Source organism: Canis aureus, chromosome 16 (assembly GCF_053574225.1).
Source record: "Canis aureus isolate CA01 chromosome 16, VMU_Caureus_v.1.0, whole genome shotgun sequence".
NCBI lineage: Eukaryota > Metazoa > Chordata > Mammalia > Carnivora > Canidae > Canis > Canis aureus.
Window position 1 is genome coordinate 31,790,954 of NC_135626.1, and position 20,146 is coordinate 31,811,099.

Here is a 20,146-nt window from a genome sequence, read left to right on the forward strand (position 1 = left end):
AACTTTACTGGAGAAGAGAAAGACCATATTGGCTTAGTTCACTTGCCAAGACTGTGAAGGGTCCACCTTCTTGAACTGTATTGAAATAAATTATGATTCTATTATGGAGATAGATGGAATGAGGGATAATAGCACTTAGACAGGCAAGCATAACAGGGTGGGAATATCAGATGATACAGGTGGAGATATGTATTAAAATGTAAGTCCACTTATAAATCCCTAGTCATATTATTAATAACCTGACCTACCTAACAGCCAAAATCAGGAGTGTTTTACTAGGATTATTCATGCAAATAGCTGATGTATATAAAACTATACTGTCCAGATCCTACAGGGTATGAAAAATCCCCCAAGTGATTTTGATAATAATCCTTTCTTAAGAACTATTGATTTAGCCTATAGTGATAGAGAAATAGAGAAGACAGAGAAGGCATGGATTCTAGGTATATACAATAGATAAAGCACAGATATTTTCTCTGATCCCCTAGGAAGCCCCAAATAAGACAAAATTGTAACAAAAAGAGAAGTATTCAGTATATGAGCAATGTCTACAACATTTAGTACAATGGAAAGCAGATGAAAAAAAAAGCAGGAAGTGTTGTGAACCAATTGTCTGCAGCTCATCGATAGCTGCAAAGTTACAAGGAAATTAACAGTAAAGAAGCATGAAAAGCCTGAAGAATTAGAAATGCCATGTAGTGTTGCAGTCAGGGGTGAGGTATGGGCCAAGAAGTGAAAAATTAGATGCAGGTTCTTACAGAGAACAATTAGCTGCTCAAATCTTTTCCCACTGAGGCCAGGCAACTGGATCTCCCCTTAACTTAATGGATGAATGGATGATTGTCCTGTAGTTAACCACAGAGGCTCTGGGAATACCAGGCAAAGATGAGTAACAAATGGAGCAATACAGGATTAGAAACAAGCAAATACTTGCAGCTCTAAATAATGAAGAATGACATGCTCAGTTTCCTTTATCTTGCCAGTTACCAAAATGTCACTAGCCATGTTAATGCATTCCACTACTACCCTCCCTCAGACAGAAGTTGGAAGATTGTTCTGGGAAATCAGGCCAGCCAAAGAGAAAATATCCAGAGATATTGACAGTATGGGTTCAGAGCTCACTCACCCTTTGCTGCATTCTTCCCATTGACCAAGTTCATTCCAGAACATGCACAGCCCCCACAGCAGCTTTTAAGTGCTTCATGCTTAGACCTCATTGTTGGTGATAAGCAGTAGACAATGATCATCAGCCATTTTTTAAAAATTAAAAAAAAAATTATTGGAGTTCAGTTTGCCAGCATATAGCATAACACCCAATGCTCTTTCCGCCAAGTGCCCCCCTCAGTGCCCATCACCCAGTCACCCTAACCCCCCACCCACTTCCCCTTCCACTGCCCCTTGTTCATTTCCCAGAGTTAGGCGTCTCTCATGTTTTGTCATGCTCACTGATATGTTCACTCATTTTCTCTCCTTTCCCTTTATTCCCTTTCACTAATTTTTATATTCCCCAAATGAATGAGACCATATAATCTTTGTCCTTTTCTGATTGACTTATTTCACTCAGCATAATTTAAATAAAGATCTTTACAAGAAAAAGATCAAAGCAAACAGATACACAACCAAACAAAAAGTAGAATCAGAGCAAAAAGAACCAATGCAGGAAGCAGACCAAAGTTGAAAAGAAAGAAAAAGAAAGAAAGAAAGAAAGAAAGAAAGAAAGAAAGAAAGAAAGAAAGAAAGAAAGAAAGAAAGAAAGAATAAGCGGGCTATGGAGAAAAAAGAACAGATACTATAGCCTTGAAAAAGGGTAACACGTTAAATTTTTAAAAATGTAAAAAAAAGAAAAAAGGATAACACATTCTTCCAAGTTAGATAATAGAAAAAAGAAAAGGTTCTTAGGAATATATATATATATATATATATATATATATATATCCATCACAGAAAGTAAAAAGACAATAGGAAAAATAATCAGAGGTGGTTCAACACTGGGGTTCAATATACAACAAATAGAAATTCCAGAAAGTTAGAAGGAAAAATCATACCCACAAAATAATAATATCATTCAGGAGAATTCTCTTGTTGTAAAAACCAAGCATTCCCAGATTGAGAGTTTCTGCTAAGTGCTTAGCACGTTCAACAAAAAGTGAATGTGAATGCACGTGATAGTAAATTCAAAGTTCTAGGAATAAAGAGAATTTTCTAAAAGCTTGAGAGATCACAACCACTACTGTCACAAAAAGACAAGCAACATGTAAAGGATCTCAAAACAGAGAGATACCAAATTTCTCAGTGACACTCTGGGAACCAGAATGGAGCACTCTATTGACAAATGTGATGGATGGTAATACCTAACCTGTGTTTCCAAATTATTAACCAAGTGTGATGAAAGAAATGAAGTTATAGGCAGCTAGATCTCAAATAAAGGTACCCCCGATGTGTCCTTTACAGAAACCTTTGGAGGATTTCCTCTATTTAATGAGGAAATGAATTAAGAGAGGCTCCAGAAAACAGGGAATTAAAAAAGTGGAATGATTCTCAATGATTGTGAAAATCATATTTACGATTGCATTTATGTAGTAGTCCTAGAGAGAAACTAGATCAGATTGGAGCCATATTATATGGACAGCCAAGAGAGTTTTCCCAGGGAAAAATGTATTTTATAAATTACCTGATATATTTGATTGTACTTAGAGATATCTTAAAGTTCTTTTTTTTAAAAGATTTATTTATTTATTTATGATAAACATAGAGAGAGAGGCAGAGACACAGGAGGAGGGAGAAGCAGGCTCCATGCCAGGAGCCCGACGTGGGACTCAATCCTGGGACTCCAGGATCACGCCCTGGGCCAAAGGCAGGCGCTAAGCTGCTGAGCCACCCAGGGATCCCCCTATCTTAAAGTTCTATTTGGAGTGTTTAGGGAAAGAATTAGTGATAGATACCACGTAAAGTAATAAGAAAAAATAAGGTAATGTATTTAAAAACCAATACTGATACTTTTGTAGGGAATAGGGGAGAAATGACTAAATATGGGAAAAGGAGAAATAAAAACAGTGATTTCATTTTATGTTTATTTTCCATAATAGCTGATGAACTGTAAATGCAATTTGTGAACTATTGTTTTCTCCTACTCTACTCACACTTTTTGACTTTGCTCAATTTTCTAAAACACTTTTCATTAACTTTGGCCTCCATATAAACTTAGATGTTTATATTTTAGAAGAGTAATGACAGGATTTGAAATAAAACAATTTGATAACTATTTTTTATCTCCCTCCCTCTCTCTGTCTCTCTCTCTGTGTATATGTAAAATAGTACCTAATATATATAACTAATATAGTATACACATCATATGTAACTAATATAATATATAACTAATATGATAATCATGTCTCTTATTCAGAGGAAATGAAAATAGTGAAATTTAACGTATTTCATAAGTTCAATTTATTCATGCCTTTTTTAATACTTTCAGTTGGTGGCTTCTTAGCTCACAGGTCATAAATTTAATTTTCTTGTCAATACCAAATGGGATATTTAAAGCTTGGCACTGGAGCTGATTTGCTTCTTAAAAAGAGCATCACATTTTGGGTTTTGTATTTTTCTTTTTGGAAGAAGAAACTATGTTGTTTCCACACACAGGAATAATTCAGTAACAGTGTCTATAACTTGAAGTAATGAATGAGCAGTATTAGTATGCAATTTAGAAAAAATAGGTAAATACATACGTGAGATAAGTCGAAGTGTTATCTCTGGACTTCTGTTTCTTCTCCATAAAAGTTGTGAATACTATCAAGGTTTGTAAAGTGTTATATACATGTTATCTAATAAATACAAAAATTATATTTAAAATAGAAAAAAGTATAAGTAATTTTAAGGTGAGAAGAGGAAAATTATAATCCTACGATACAGAGCTAACATCTTCAAGTACTTTATCTTTTTATGCTTGTATTTATGTTTTTACAAAAAAGAGAATATATACGTTTGATTTTACTCTTTCGGTTGTTACATTTTGAATATTTTCCTTGGCATTATTCATAAAATATGTGATAATCACAAAAAATAACTCCTCACTGCTTTATATAACAAAGTTTATTTCAGGGGCACTTAGGTGGCTCAGTGGTTGAGCATCTGCCTTGGCTCGGGGCATGATCCAGGAGTCCTGGGATCGAGTCTTACATTGGGCTCTGCTCGGGAAGCCTGCTTCTCCCTCTGCCTCTCTCTCTCTGTGTCTCTCATGAATAAATAAAATCTTAAAAAAAAAAAAAAGAAAGTGTATTCTCTGTATTCATTTGTTCAACAAATACTGATTATTTAAAGATATATTTATTTTAGGAAGAGAAAGAGAGAGAGAGAGCAGGAGCAGGGAGGGGTAGAAGGAGAGAAAGAATCTTCAGCAGGCTCCATGAGCCTGATGTGGGGCTCAATCTCCCAACCCTGAGATCATGACCTGAGCTGAAATTAAGAGTCTGTCACTTAACCAACTGAGCCACCCAGGTGCCCCTCAAAAAATGTTGTTTTAGTTCTTATCAAATGCACAGTGCTGTGTTTGCACTGAGGATAGAGCCATAAACAAGAAAGCTGTAGTCCGAGCTCTCAGAATACTTATAGTCCACTGAAGGAAACAAATTATATGAATCAGTACCCAAGTGTAATTAAGATTTGTATTTATTCAAAGTATGTATATGATATTGGTAGTATTTTATAAAAGAATCTAACCTCATTTGAGAGATCAGAGATTTTTGCATAAATGCCATGTAATATGAGGCTTAAAAGATGATTCTGGACAAAGGAAACCACATAATCTATTGTTTGTGATCCATATATTTTAAACAAAGCAATTATTTGGAGAAACTCTGAAAATCACAATATATATATATATATATGTGGATTTAATGGAATACTCTTCTTCTATAGCCTCATCTCAAGATGTTTACTGGGTAATTAATAAACTGATTATAGAACCAAGTAAACTCTTGAATACTTATGTAATTCTAGATCCAATTAAACTCATAAAGACTGTACTTATATTTTGCCTTACATTGCAAGACATGGGTTAGATATTATGAGCAATTAAGTTAAATATTATCTGTTTCCTGACTTCAAGGAGCTTGATATTATGCTTTCTAACCAAAAGAGATGTAATCTGAGAGTAATCTCTGAGTTTAAATCAGACATAACAATTTGTGAGTTTTTATTTTACTCTTATTATTCCATTAATTATCATGAAAAGGCAACATATCTTCCTGTAATGAGAACATCTGTTCACAATCCTATTTATCTCACTTTATTTCTCACATGTTCAGATGAATTTATGCTCAGTATTAAAGAATAATTAATAACTGAGATTTATAAATTATATTCTCATACATGTTTATCATGACCAAGTGAATTTGTCCACTTCAGCAGAAGACAAAATAATGAAACTAATTTTGCTTAGTGAAGTTTCAGTGCTAAACATCAAAGAAAGAAATACAAGGTATTAATTCAATTGATTTGCTATTTAGATCTTTCAAAATGTTTTCCCATAAATAGCCAACTTTAATTAGCATTCTGCCTTTATCCATAAATTTAAATTTAAAAAATGTGTACCTTCACTTAGTTCAGGCTGATAGATGGCCCAATTACTTTACAAACATTTATTGTATAGACTGTAAATAACAAATCATTAGTTGCCAAATTGAAGAGGAATGTTTGCAAGTTTCTCAAATACAGGGCCACAGTCTTCTGCCTCCTTTTATTATTAGACAATGGGATAATGGGATAGTTAAAATATAACAGCCCAGTTGATAAGGTCCTGGTGGGATATTTAACAACAGGCACATAATATAAGCATTAGGTAACTCCTGCTTCTTCTCTTCCTCTCTGTCTGTTTCTGTCTCTCTCTCTCCTTCTTGTAATACCTAGTTTTGGAAGATATTTTGAGATAGTCCTCAGCCTTTCCTCCTAATATATAATAACGTGTCCCTTTCCTCCTAAAAGGAGTGCCTGCCTCTATTTTCAGGAACTGGAGGCAAAGGTAAGAAGAACACAGAGCAGAAAAGCCATTGTTGAGCATTATGAGGTAATTGTAGCCAGCAGTTTTGTATTGTACACTTGTAAAGAAGATGGGCCATAACTGCTTCTAGAAATATCTCCATCTAGATATCTGAACTAGATAGAATATATTAAATATAGCAGGTATAGATCTCAGTTTATACAAACTCAGGTATTCAGTAAAGACCTTTCTGTATTTTCTATATTTTTCTAAAATATACTTTAACCATAGTGATGTTTTTTCACACAAGTTCCAGAAAAACTGGCTAAAAATGACTGAGATGATGATGGACCTACTGTCCCCATATCAAGAAGTCCACAGGCAGGTGGTTCCAGAGTTAATTAGTTCAGAAACCAAATGATGTTATCATGTGCTTTCTTTTTGCTCCATCATGTTTGGAGTTAGCTTTGTCCTCAGGACTTCTCACGACCATAGTTCTAAATAGAAAATTCTCCAACAGCTGAAGTAGAAAAAGAACATTTTCTTCTCACATTTTCCTTCTCATCAGGAAGGTAAATCATTCCCAGACTTTATAGACATTTGTATTCATTCTTTATACTTTGTGTATGAGTATAATCTTCAAGAAGAAGGAAGCTCAGGGGGGTTCTTACATTGTATCCTTACACTTTCTTTTCCTCTTATTTAATTTTTGACTTTTTGAGAAAGAGGAGCAACATACCCCCTACAGTTGGGGTGCCTGGGTGGCTCAGTTGGTTAAGCATCTGCCTCTTGATTTCACCTGAGGTCATGTTCTCAGGGTCATGGGATCAAGCCCCATGTTGGGCTCTGCATTTGGCAAGGAGTCTGCTTGAGATTCTCTTCCTCTTTCTCTGCCCCTCTCCCTGCTTGCACACACACTCTCTAAAATGGATAAACAAATAAATAATTAAATCTTAAAGAAAACATAAGTTAATTAACTAACAATCCATTATGATTTATTTGATACTTGGAGATAAAAGGTCAATAACTCTCCTTATGAATTTATATTGAAAACTTGAAAGAACTTGATAGAACCACCCACCTAAAATAATTTTAAAATGACCTTTTTTTCCCCTTTATTGCTAGTTTTATTTTCTAACTATTAACAGATCAAAATGCTATCTACAGTTTTGATGAACTTATAAACTGTAAAGTTCTGGGCAAATATGTTATTATTATTATATTAAACAATATATAAGATAATTCCCTTTCCCTCCTTTTGATATGCATTGATGAGTTTTACTTCCATTCATCTCAGTCAGATTTAGAAAATTTCTTATATTTCATATTGCCTCTTTAGTATTTTTTAAAGCCCCTTATTGAGAGTTTCTTTCCACTACATAACTGAAGAGTATTTGAAGCATGAGGAAGATTATCTAACAGTTTTCAGCTTCTTGACTGGTGCTTTTAATTCTACTAGCCTCCAGATACAAGTTGCATTTCTGATGAGAGCTCAGAAGACTGCTGCTTATCAAATCTAAGGAGCAATGGTGGCAGTTCAGTAATTGCTTGTTTTAAGAATGAGAATCAAAAGTCTATAAGCAAATATAATATATTGTATAAGCATGGGGGCTATATATGAAGAATGGCAGGATACTGGGAAAAAAACAGGCATGAGTGATCAAAGATGTGGCCATACACCAATGCTCGTTATTCACTTTATTATTTGTATGACTTTGAGGAGATTAATAACCAATATGAGCTTCCTTTGTTTCTTTAGCTTGAAATAACAACGATTTTATTTCACAGAGCTTTATGAGTCAGGAATTTAGACAGGTTATGAACAGTAAGGAAGACTTGTCTCTGCTCTGGGATGTCTAGAGATACAGCTGGGTACTGGATGGTATCTCTCTCCCTCCTCTCTCTGTATGATCTCTCTAGCTGGAAACCTCAGAGGAATTATGCCTCTTACATGATAGCTTAAGACTACAAGAGCAGATGTTCCAAGTGGCCCAGGCAAAATGGATTCATGTGACTAAAGTTCAGTGCTCCAGGAACATCCTTTTTATCACATTCCATTTATCAAGCAAGTTTTATTATTCTTTTTAAATTTATTTTTTATTGGTGTTCAATTTGCCAACATATAGAATAACATCCAGTGCTCATCCCATCAAGTGCCCCCCTCAGTGCCCGTCACCCAGTCACCCCCACCCCCCGCCCACCTCCCCTTCCACCACCCCTAGTTTGTTTCCCAGAGTTAGGAGTCTCTCATGTTCTGTCTCCCTTTCTGATATTTCCCACTCATTTTTTTCTCCTTTCCCCTTTACTCCCTTTCACTATTTTTTATATTCCCCAAATGAATGACCATATAATGTTTGTCCTTCTCCGATTGACTTATTTCACTCAGTATAATACCCTCCAGTTCCATCCACGTTGAAGCAAATGGTGGGTATTTGTCATTTCTAATGGCTGAGTAATATTCCATTGTGTACATAGACCACATCTTCTTTATCCATTCATCTTTCGGTGGACACTGAGGCTCCTTCCACAGTTTGGCTATTGCGGACATTGCTGCTATAAACATCGGGGTGCAGGTGTCCTGGCGTTTCATTACATCTGTATCTTTGAGGTAAATCCTCAGCAGTGCAATATCAAGCAAGTTTTAAAAGCCACCCAAAATCCACTGGCTGGAGAATTAAATTTAATCTTTCAGTGAGTGGAGTATCAAAGAATTTGTGCTATCATTATTCAGCAGAAAAGCTTCATAGAATGTTGTTATATACTAACAAATGAGACTTAAAATTCTAAGTCTCATTTGATGAGTATGAAAACTTCTAAAGAAGTTAGTAAATTTAATTAAATTCTTAGTTTCTGATTTGTTTTTGTATTAAGAATGTCTTGGTATTTTTCAATTTATAGTCTACATTGAAAAACTAGAGGGAACATGTAGACCTGGTCAGATGAGTTAAACCCCATCTACAATTTGATCTTTGTTAATAAAGTAAAATGAGGAAAATATGACCTTTGTCCTAAAAATGTGTTTTCAGGGAAGAATTTTTACAGAACTGTTCAGCCATTTGATGATTTCACCAACTTTCCCCACATTTCAGAAATTTCAAAGATATAACTGTCATGGGTTATGTATGTAAGAATAAAAATTAAATTTCAGTAATATCTGGATAAATGAGATTGTGAAAATGTCCAGATCACCTAAATTATATGACACTAAAAGAGTAATACACCAATGTTCTTTGTGTTCTTGTGCATATTATTGCACACTTGGAATTCTTAAACTCTATCTTCTTAATCCACACCAAGAAAAATTCTCTGTTTTTTGTTCCTGATACTTTCATCTAACTAGTCTTTGTAAAATGCCAGGTCTGGCATGGTGTGTGTGTGTGTGTGTGTGTGTGTGTGTGTGTGTGTGCGATATACTGTTTAGATTCACAGCAGGAGAGGAAGGAACAGAGATTCTCCACATGCCCTCTGGCCCAACACATGCATAGACTTCCCCATTATCAACATCACTCACTGAAGTAGTATGTATGTATAAATGATGAACCTACATTAACATATCATCTCCATCTTGCTCAAAGTCTATAGTTTATATTAGGGTTGCCTCTGGGTGTTGTACATTCTATGGGTTTAGACAAATGTACAATGACAAGTATCCATTATTGTAGTATCATACAGAGTATGTTTTCTGCCCCCCAAATTTTCTGTGCTCTATTTATTCATCTTTTGCTCCTACCCATACTGCTCTGATTTTTAAAAATCTGTAAAATAGGTCTGATTACAACTGCATTTCAGTGCTGCCCATGAGGATTAGCTATAACATTGCAAGGCACACGATGGGCATTTAATACATAGGAGCCATTGTTGTTGTTGTTGTTGTTGTTATTATTATTATTATTACTCAATAAGCAAAATTTATGTTTTATATTACTTCAAGTTAGGTCATTTGATTTTACTCACCAAATGGGGATCAGAGAAAGATGAAGTTAAGGATTAGAATGAAAGATTGGTAGTACCAGAGGTATCTGAGAGATTATTCAGTGTGTCCAATGTAAGCCCTTTTATCAAAGAGACTGAAGCCCAAGCTTGTTAGGTATCTTGCTCTAGCTATCACATAGAAAATATTACTTATAAAATTATATTTAACACAAGGGATACATTACAATAAAATAATATTAATAACATTTTTAAATTATCAAAATAATAATTATATTTTTTATTATCATAGAGATAATCAGTGAGAAACTTAGAAACAGCACCTAGTCCTTGAATCTCCCAATTCATATTTCTTTCCACATGAATAAAAGTTCTCAAGTGGGAATAATGATTTAACATTCCCAAAATACCAAATCCAAATGAACAGGAATATGCTCCTTGTAAACTTAAATACTTGGGGGAAAAATTCCAATTATTTAAATTTTATTCCCACCTAAAGAATATATTATATATTCCCCTAGGAATGTGTTCTACAAAAAGGGAAACTAATGTCAACTCCATGGTTTTAGAAATTTAGGAAGAAAATACTCCAATATTTTGTGACATACACTTTTGAAATGACAAATCCATATTTTTGGTTCCCCAAAATAAAACACTGCTACAGAAAAGAAAAAATCATTAGACCAAGCATCTTGTTTCCATGATATTTAGTTCAAATTCAGCGTCCCTCCGATTCTGCATTCCAATTCAAGAATAATTGTATGGGGCTTAGAATAAGTCATGCACATAAATGAGGAACGGTTTTTCATAATCATTTCCTTAGATAACTGACCTAGTTTTATCATAGTGCATCTTGGGTATAGTCAACAGTTTGAGGTCTAAAGATGGGGTGGGGTGAAATTTACACCCTTTTATTCTTTTCAACTGACAGTAAACTTTCTACAGAAAGTCATTTGCTAGTGTGTTTACCACTATCTAAATATCCAGAAAAGCAAAGAAGATTCAAGTATAGCCTGCTTGCCCTAAATGTGCCCCAGCTTTTTCCTTCAAATAGAAAGTACAATAAATAAAAATGAGGACCAGAAATGTTATTTTACACCTAAGTCTTCATAATCTGAAAATTGGCGGAGGAGCAAGATGGCAGAAGAGTAGGGTCTCCAAATCACCTGTCTCCACCAAACTACCTAGAAAACCTTCAAATTATCCTGAAAATCTATCAATTCGGCCTGAGATTTAAAGAGAGACCAGCTGGAATGCTACAGTGAGAAGAGTTCGCGCATCTATCAAGGTAGGAAGACGGGGAAAAAGAAATAAAGAAACAAAGGCCTCCAAGGGGGAGGGGCCCCGCGAGAAGCCGGGCTGAGGCCGGGGCGAGTGTCCCCAGGACAGGAGAGCCCCGTCCCGGAGACGCAGGAGCTGCACCGACCTTCCCGGGGGAAAGGGGCTCGCAGGGAGTTGGAGCAGGACCCAGGAGGGCGGGGATGCCCTCGGGTTCCCTGGAACAGTAACAGACACCTGCGCCCCGGGAGAGTGCCCCGAGCTCCCTAAGGGCTGCAGCGCGCACGGCGGGACCCGGAGCAGCTCGGGGGGCTCGGGCGGCGGCTCCGCGGAGGGGGCTGCGCGGCCCCGGGAGCAGCTCGGAGGGGCTCGGGCGGAGGAAGACGCTCCGTGCAGAGGGGCCTGCGCGGTTCCAGGAGCAGCTCGGAGGGGCTCGGGCGGCGGCTCCGCGGAGGGGGCTGCGCCGCCCGGGAGCGCGAATCCAACAGCGCAGGCTCCGGAGCACAGGGCGCCGGGACACAGCCCAGGATCCCGCCTCCCCAGGGACAGGCAGAGGCCGGGAGGGCCCAGGACAGCGAGGACGCTCCTGCCCCAGCTGAGCAGATCAGCGGCCCCGCCCGGAGCCTCCAGGCCCTGCAGACTGAGAGCTCCGGAGTTCCTGCGGGGGCTGAATCCAGGTTTCCAGAGCTGGCCCCGCCACTAGGGCTGTTGCTCCTGGGGCCTCACGGGGTAAACAACCCCCACCGAGCCCTGCACCAGGCAGGGGCACAGCAGCTCCCCCAACTGCTAACACCTGAAAATCAGCACAGCAGGCCCCTCCCCCAGAAGACCAGCTAGACTGACTGACAACTTCCAGGGGAAGCCAAGGGACTTAAAGAACAAAGAATCAGAAGATACTCCCCGGTGGTTCTTCTTTTTTTTTTTGTTTTGTTTTGTTTTGTTTTGTTTTGTTTTGTTTTGTTTTGCTTTCTGATTTGTTTCCTTCCCCCACCCCCTTTTTTTTCTCCTTTCTTTTTCTTTCTCTTTTTCTTCTCTCTTTTTTTTTTCTTTTCGTTTTTTTCTTCCCCTTTTTTTCCTCTTTCTCTTTTCTTTCCTTCTTTCTCTCCTCTCCTTTTCTCTTTTTCCCAATACAACTTGCTTTTGGCCACTCTGCACTGAGCAAAATGACTAGAAGGAAAACCTCACCTCAAAAGAAAGAATCAGAAACAGTCCTCTCTCCCACAGAGTTACAAAATCTGGATTACAATTCAATGTCAGAAAGCCAATTCAGAAGCACTATTATACAGCTACTGGTGGCTCTAGAAAAAAGTATAAAGGACTCAAGAGACTTCATGACTGCAGAATTTAGAGCTAATCAGGCAGAAATTAAAAATCAATTGAATGAGATGCAATCCAAACTAGAAGTCCTAACGACGAGGGTTAACGAGGTGGAAGAACGAGTGAGTGACATAGAAGACAAGTTGATAGCAAAGAGGGAAACTGAGGAAAAAAGAGACAAACAATTAAAAGACCATGAAGATAGATTAAGGGAAATAAACGACAGCCTGAGAAAGAAAAACCTACGTTTAATTGGGGTTCCCGAGGGCGCCGAAAGGGACAGAGGGCCAGAATATGTATTTGAACAAATTCTAGCTGAAAACTTTCCTAATCTGGGAAGGGAAACAGGCATTCAGATCCAGGAAATAGAGAGATCCCCCCCTAAAATCAATAAAAACCGTTCAACACCTCGACATTTAATTGTGAAGCTTGCAAATTCCAAAGATAAAGAGAAGATCCTTAAAGCAGCAAGAGACAAGAAATCCCTGACTTTTATGGGGAGGAGTATTAGGGTAACAGCAGACCTCTCCACAGAGACCTGGCAGGCCAGAAAGGGCTGGCAAGATATATTCAGGGTCCTAAATGAGAAGAACATGCAACCAAGAATACTTTATCCAGCAAGGCTCTCATTCAAAATGGAAGGAGAGATAAAGAGCTTCCAAGACAGGCAGCAACTAAAAGAATATGTGACCTCCAAACCAGATCTGCAAGAAATTTTAAGGGGGACTCTTAAAATTCCCCTTTAAGAAGAAGTTCAGTGGAACAGTCCACAAAAACAAGGACTGAATAGATATCATGATGACACTAAACTCATATCTCTCAATAGTAACTCTGAATGTGAACGGGCTTAATGACCCCATCAAAAGGCGCAGGGTTTCAGACTGGATAAAAAAGCAGGACCCATCTATTTGCTGTCTACAAGAGACTCATTTTAGACAGAAGGACACCTACAGCCTGAAAATAAAAGGTTGGAGAACCATTTACCATTCGAATGGTCCTCAAAAGAAAGCAGGGGTAGCCATCCTTATATCAGATAAACTAAAATTTACCCCAAAGACTGTAGTGAGAGATGAAGTGGGACACTATATCATACTTAAAGGATCTATTCAACAAGAGGACTTAACAATCCTCAATATATATGCTCTGAATGTGGGAGCTGCCAAATATATAAATCAATTATTAACCAAAGTGAAGAAATACTTAGATAATAATACACTTATACTTGGTGACTTCAATCTAGCTCTTTCTATACTCGATAGGTCTTCTAAGCAAAACATCTCCAAAGAAACGAGACCTTTAAATGATACACTGGACCAGATGGATTTCACAGATATCTACAGAACTTTACATCCAAACTCAACTGAATACACATTCTTCTCAAGCGCACATGGAACTTTCTCCAGAATAGACCACATATTGGGTCACAAATTGGGTCTGAACCGATACCAAAAGATTGGGATTGTCCCCTGCACATTCTCGGACCATAATGCCTTGAAATTAGAACTAAATCACAACAAGAAGTTTGGAAGGACCTCAAACACGTGGAGGTTAAGGACCATCCTGCTAAAAGATAAAAGGGTCAACCAGGAAATTAAGGAAGAATTAAAAAGATTCATGGAAACTAATGAGAATGAAGATACAACCGTTCAAAATCTTTGGGATGCAGCAAAAGCAGTCCTAAGGGGGAAATACATCGCAATACAAGCATCCATTCAAAAACTGGAAAGAACTCAAATACAAAAGCTAACCTTACACATAAAGGAGCTAGAGAAAAAACAGCAAATAGATCCTACACCCAAGAGAAGAAGGGAGTTAATAAAGATTCGAGCAGAACTCAACGAAATCGAGACCAGAAGAACTGTGGAACAGATCAACAGAACCAGGAGTTGGTTCTTTGAAAGAATTAATAAGATAGATAAACCATTAGCCAGCCTTATTAAAAAGAAGAGAGAGAAGACTCAAATTAATAAAATCATGAATGAGAAAGGAGAGATCTCTACCAGCACCAAGGGAATACAAACGATTTTAAAAACATATTATGAACAGCTATACGCCAATAAATTAGGCAATCTAGAAGAAATGGACGCATTCCTGGAAAGCCACAAACTACCAAAACTGGAACAGGAAGAAATAGAAAACCTGAACAGGCCAATAACCAGGGAGGAAATTGAAGCAGTCATCAAAAACCTCCCAAGACACAAGAGTCCAGGGCCAGATGGATTCCCAGGGGAATTTTATCAAACGTTTAAAGAAGAAATCATACCTATTCTCCTAAAGCTGTTTGGAAAGATAGAAAGAGATGGAGTACTTCCAAATTCGTTCTATGAAGCCAGCATCACCTTAATTCCAAAGTCAGACAAAGACCCCACCAAAAAGGAGAATTACAGACCAATATCCCTGATGAACATGGATGCAAAAATTCTCAACAAGATACTGGCCAATAGGATCCAACAGTACATTAAGAAAATTATTCACCATGACCAAGTAGGATTTATCCCTGGGACACAAGGCTGGTTCAACACCCGTAAAACAATCAATGTGATTCATCATATCAGCAAGAGAAAAACCAAGAACCATATGATCCTCTCATTGGATGCAGAGAAAGCATTTGACAAAATACAGCATCCATTCCTGATCAAAACTCTTCAGAGTGTAGGGATAGAGGGAACATTCCTCAACATCTTAAAAGCCATCTATGAAAAGCCCACAGCAAATATCATTCTCAATGGGGAAGCACTGGGAGCCTTTCCCCTAAGATCAGGAACAAGACAGGGATGTCCACTCTCACCACTGCTATTCAACATAGTACTGGAAGTCCTAGCCTCAGCAATCAGACAACAAAAAGACATTAAAGGCATTCAAATTGGCAAAGAAGAAGTCAAACTCTCCCTCTTCGCCGATGACATGATACTCTACGTAGAAAACCCAAAAGTCTCCACCCCAAGATTGCTAGAACTCATACAGCAATTCGGTAGCGTGGCAGGATACAAAATCAATGCCCAGAAGTCAGTGGCATTTCTATACACTAACAATGAGACTGAAGAAAGAGAAATTAAAGAGTCAATCCCATTTACAATTGCACCCAAAAGCATAAGATACCTAGGAATAAACCTCACCAAAGATGTAAAGGATCTATACCCTCAAAAGTATAGAACACTTCTGAAAGAAATTGAGGAAGACACAAAGAGATGGAAAAATATTCCATGCTCATGGATTGGCAGAATTAATATTGTGAAAATGTCAATGTTACCCAGGGCAATATACACGTTTAATGCAATCCCTATCAAAATACCATGGACTTTCTTCAGAGAGTTAGAACAAATTATTTTAAGATTTGTGTGGAATCAGAAAAGACCCCGAATAGCCAGGGGAATTTTAAAAAAGAAAACCCTATCTGGGGGCATCACAATGCCAGATTTCAGGTTGTACTACAAAGCTGTGGTCATCAAGACAGTGTGGTACTGGCACAAAAACAGACACATAGATCAGTGGAACAGAATAGAGAATCTAGAAGTGGACCCTGAACTTTATGGGCAACTAATATTCGATAAAGGAGGAAAGACTATCCATTGGAAGAAAGACAGTCTCTTCAATAAATGGTGCTGGGAAAATTGGACATCCACATGCAGAAGAATGAAACTAGACCACTCTCTTGCACCATACACAAAGATAAACTCAAAATGGATGAAAGATCTAAATGTGAGACAAGATTCCATCAAAATCCTAGAGAAGAACACAGGCAACACCCTTTTGGAACTCGGCCATAGTAACTTCTTGCAAGATACATCCACGAAGGCAAAAGAAACAAAAGCAAAAATGAACTATTGGGACTTCATCAAGATAAGAAGCTTTTGCACAGCAAAGGATACAGTCAACAAAACTCAAAGACAACCTACAGAATGGGAGAAGATATTTGCAAATGACATATCAGATAAAGGGCTAGTTTCCAAGATCTATAAAGAACTTATTAAACTCAACACCAAAGAAACAAACAATCCAATCATGAAATGGGCAAAAGACATGAACAGAAATCTCACAGAGGAAGACATAGACATGGCCAACATGCATATGAGAAAATGCTCTGCATCACTTGCCATCAGGGAAATACAAATCAAAACTACAATGAGATACCACCTCACACCAGTGAGAATGGGGAAAATTAACAAGGCAGGAAACAACAAATGTTGGAGGGGATGCGGAGAAAAGGGAACCCTCTTACACTGTTGGTGGGAATGTGAACTGGTGCAGCCACTCTGGAAAACTGTGTGGAGGTTCCTCAAACAGTTAAAAATATACCTGCCCTACTACCCAGCAATTGCACTGTTGGGGATTTACCCCAAAGATACAAATGCAATGAAACGCCGGGACACCTGCACCCCGATGTTTATAGCAGCAATGGCCATGATAGCCAAACTGTGGAAGGAGCCTCAGTGTCCAACGAAAGATGAATGGATAAAGAAGATGTGGTTTATGTATACAATGGAATATTACTCAGCTATTAGAAATGACAAATACCCACCATTTGCTTCAACGTGGATGGAACTGGAGGGTATTATGCTGAGTGAAGTAAGTCAGTCGGAGAAGGACAAACATTATATGTTCTCATTCATTTGGGGAATGTAAATAATAGTGAAAGGGAAAGTAAGGGAAGGGAGAAGAAATGTGTGGGAAATATCAGAAAGGGAGACAGAACGTAAAGACTGCTAACTCTGGGAAACGAACTAGGGGTGGTGGAGGGGGAGGGGGGCGGGGGGTGGGAGTGAATGGGTGACGGGCACTGGGTGTTATTCTGTATGTTGGTAAATTGAACACCAATAAAAAAAAATAAAAAAAAAATCTGAAAATTGGAGACACAGAAGGTAGATAACTCTATCAGACAAATGCATATGTGAAAGTGATTTTATGTACAAATTTCCAGTTATAAAATAAATAAGTCACAGAGATGAAAAGTACATTGTAGGGAATATAGCCAATAATATTGTAAAAACCTTGTATTGTGACAGATGGTGACTCCACTTATCATTGTGAGCGTTGAATAATGTATAGAACTGTTGAATCAATATGCTATACACCTGAAACAAACATAACATTCAATGTTAATTACACATCAATATTAAAAAAATGAAATAAGAAAAATCAATGAAGGGGAAGTTGGAGAAGATTCATTATTATTTTCTATGGAGTTTGTATATGTGTTTTCATGGGAGAGATCAGTACTGAAGAAATGTGGACAGAAATATTTTTTAAATATATGAAGCATGGGTGCCTAGGTGGCTCTGTCAGTTGAGTGTCTGACTCTTGGTTTCAGCTCAGGTCAGGATCTCATGAGTCCTGGGATGGAGCCACACACATGTTTGGTGGGGAGTCTGAATGAAGATTCTCTCCCACTGCCCCTCCACCAACTCATGTATGCTCTCTCTCTTAAGCAAGTAAGTAAGCAAGTAAATAAATAGATATTTTTTTTAAAAATGAATGTATGAAGCATTAAAAAAATAATATATTTTTCCATGGATGCATATAAATGTAATAAAAAAATAAATAGGATATGTAGTAATTTTATAACAGTAGATAGAGAAAGAAGGGACTGGAAAAGTGAGGAAAGAGAATTTCAGTTTGATATGTAATTTATATTTCATTTTATGTAAAACACATGAAACAAATATATTTGTATTAGCCAGTTTCTGGAATAGTAGATAAAGATTATCTAATTATTTTTCTCTTCCTTTATGGGGCAAGATTTCAGTTTCCATGTCTTTTTTTTTTTTTCTTAACAGGAAATGTTCTCAATGTTTTCTCTTTAATATTTAATTCTTAAAACAAATCACCTACATATTGACAGAAAAGAAACTTCTTACCTGTTTGCCCATCTGCTATTCATCAATCATTAATTTTTGTCTATTCACTTATTCATTTTAACAGTTTTTACATGTACACTTTTACTTTTTTAAATCTTCAGCTGCCTCTCTTCTTTTGGGTCATAGAGCAGCTCTTCCTTTACTTATGAAGCAGAACTAATTCAGGTTTTTTGAGGGAGCAAAAATGCCCTAAGGTATATTGGAATAATTGTCACCTTCACCCATGTCCCCATGGATGAGCTGAAGGAGTAAAGCCTAACTCAATAGTTCCGATTGCCACTAGAGGCACTACTGAAAATTGATTCCTATTGATTTACCTATATCAGGAGTAGTAAAGGGAAGCCTCCCCCACCTCCCACAAAAATTCTTCTACAGACAAACTTGAGAGGTTTAAAGGGATCATATGGATCACAGGAAGGCCCCCCACTCCTAATAATCTGCTTGACTGAAATACTTAGGATTGAAGGACACATTATTTAATTTAAGGAGCTGCTTTTAACAAGTGATTGTGTTTAATTGACTTAATATAACTCCAAGTCAGCCATTTACATGGTAGTGTGAATTGTCTAATTTAGATCACATTTCCTTAATCACCTAGATGAGATTAGCTGTACTGAGAGGAAAATCAATCAATTTTAAAAGACAGGAGGAATGAGAAGGAAAGTTAACTTTGTTCAAGTATTTATATCTTGCATTTTATCCTTAATTTACAACCCCCCACATCACCCCAATACTATAAAACACCATAAGGAACATTAATCTTAAAGGGTAATTTGGAGAGAATTATTTGAAATCAGGTCTGCCTTCCCAAACCCTGGAGAGGCAAGGTAAGTATAGGGCAGTAATTCAATGTATAGGCTCTGGACCAGCAGTGTTGGCACCACTGGAAACCTGCTAGAAATACAAATTCTTGATCCAGATTCTCTGGAATAAGCCCAGCAAATTGTGTTTTAATGAAGTGATGCAAGTGTTAAGCCCAACTTAGAAAATCACTGGTGTAAGGTGCTCTTCTTTAGGTGGCAAGTCCTGTGCAGAGTGGAATGTAAATAACGGATGAAGCTCAGCATTGAGATCAGGAGAAAGAAGATATATTGGAATATAAGAGGCAAGGAGTAAGGGTAGGTGGGTGTGTATATATTCTGTTTTTAACCACAAAGCCCAGTAACTAGATCAAAATAACCAGCCCTGTGTATATCTTAGATCTGCTGCTTCTGTTACATTACCAGGCCATTTATCCTTTTTTTTTTTTTCATTTTTATAACATGATCATTATACATTTGGTTTAGGAAGTGAAGATTAAATCATAATTTTATATTCTTGAATTATTTTAAGGATTTTGTAATTTGAAATGAATACATAATGCCATTGCTGCCTTTTGAGAGATTTTTCTTCTTTTTCTAGCCCTCAACATACATATTAATAAATTTTTGCTATTGCATCCAAAATTTTAAGTGACCAAGGTTGTATGTCTGTAACTTATAAGCTAGAAGTGCAATTTGACACTATGCAGTAAGATGAAGAAAATTGTCACATTTCAAACACAACTGGTAACCTGCACTCATTAGTGCCATGCTCTATTCAATAAAGACAACTGGTAAAGACTGATGGAACAGGTTATAAGTAGATATCTATATTTTAAGAAAATGCTTATCATGCCAATAGGAATCTTGCCAGACTTACTTCTTTTGTTACACTATTACCTAATGCAATCATGCAATCATAGGGATTTTGTCATTCAGACACCCTTCCTTTCTTGCCAACACCAAAAACAAAACACAGAAGCAAACAT

General features: G+C 37.3%; 1 long non-coding RNA gene across 1 annotated transcript; it reads left to right on the forward strand.

The window, feature by feature from the left end:
* The first annotated feature begins 6,148 nt into the window (after nt 1–6,148).
* On the forward strand, nt 6,149–19,477 carry LOC144285311 (uncharacterized). The gene is made up of 3 exons (XR_013353619.1): nt 6,149–6,549; nt 17,811–17,931; nt 19,374–19,477. It is a non-coding gene; the product is annotated as an uncharacterized LOC144285311 (long non-coding RNA).
* The last annotated feature ends 669 nt before the right edge of the window (nt 19,478–20,146 follow it).